The sequence below is a fragment of the Poecilia reticulata genome, linkage group LG8, assembly GCF_000633615.1.
Source record: "Poecilia reticulata strain Guanapo linkage group LG8, Guppy_female_1.0+MT, whole genome shotgun sequence".
Classification (NCBI taxonomy): domain Eukaryota; kingdom Metazoa; phylum Chordata; class Actinopteri; order Cyprinodontiformes; family Poeciliidae; genus Poecilia; species Poecilia reticulata.
Window position 1 is genome coordinate 486,016 of NC_024338.1, and position 1,083 is coordinate 487,098.

The following is a 1,083-nucleotide window of genomic DNA, read 5'->3' on the forward strand; positions in this document are numbered from 1 at the left end:
TCCAGGTTATGTTTTGGTCATACAGGTTTAAACAGTACACTATTTAAAATGGGGAAACATCCAATAGGTAATTGCGATTTTTGTTTTCAAGAAGACGGTAGAACATGTTTTGTTGTTATGTCCAGAATATAGACTTCTAAAGAATAAATTAAAAATACAAGATGTTTTGGGGAATTCTAATTCTTCTTCTTCTTAAGAAAACTAAACTGATAGAAAGGATGTAAGATTTTTTTTTCTTTTTGGGGGGGCGTTATATAAGTTACATTCTGATCCACACTCCAGGTGGCGGTAATGCACACCTTTAAGTTGCTTGCCAAACGCCATTAAACAAGAAGAAGAAGATTTCAGTGCCTCTTGGCTGCAGCTTTGTGGTGCTGTGATGGTGGATGTGTTGTTTGCCAGAAACCCTGGTTTTTCTTTAGGTTCTCATCTTCACCTTTAAGATTTCTTTAGATTATTCTTGAATAATACAACTCCACGCTACAGGAGAGACGTTGGGCCTGTCCTGAACGCAACATAATGTTGGATCATGTTTGGACAAAAAAACACTGCAGATGGTCCAGAAATGGACAAACATTTATGTCTTATTTTGTGTGCAAACAGTAAAAAAACTTCTGTGCCTCATTTATGTTCCTCATATATGAACATGTTGCATATAAACAATATCAAATGAACATATTGTAATACAGCATTTATTTTTATATAGATTTTTTTTAAATACAGCATTAAAAATATTAATGATTGGGGCGGAGTTTATTTAGAAAGACATAAGTGCTATCCAATGGGCACACATCAACCAACCAATCACATGTCAATGATGAACTGTGATGTCATTGTTTGTCATCCAATGACTGAGATCCACGTGGGTCTGCTGAAGCGCCTGTTCATATGCTAGGCTATTCGTATGCTAACGCCTCTCACCGCCCCTCCCCCCTCCAAGGATTCCGCAATCGACAGATTTCGACTCCCGTGAATGAAAATGCAAACTGTCGGTATCTGTCGCTGACCAGCTGAATACAGGCTGAAAAAGCTGAATACAGGCTGAAAAAGCTGAATACAGGCTCAAAAAGCTGAATACAGGCT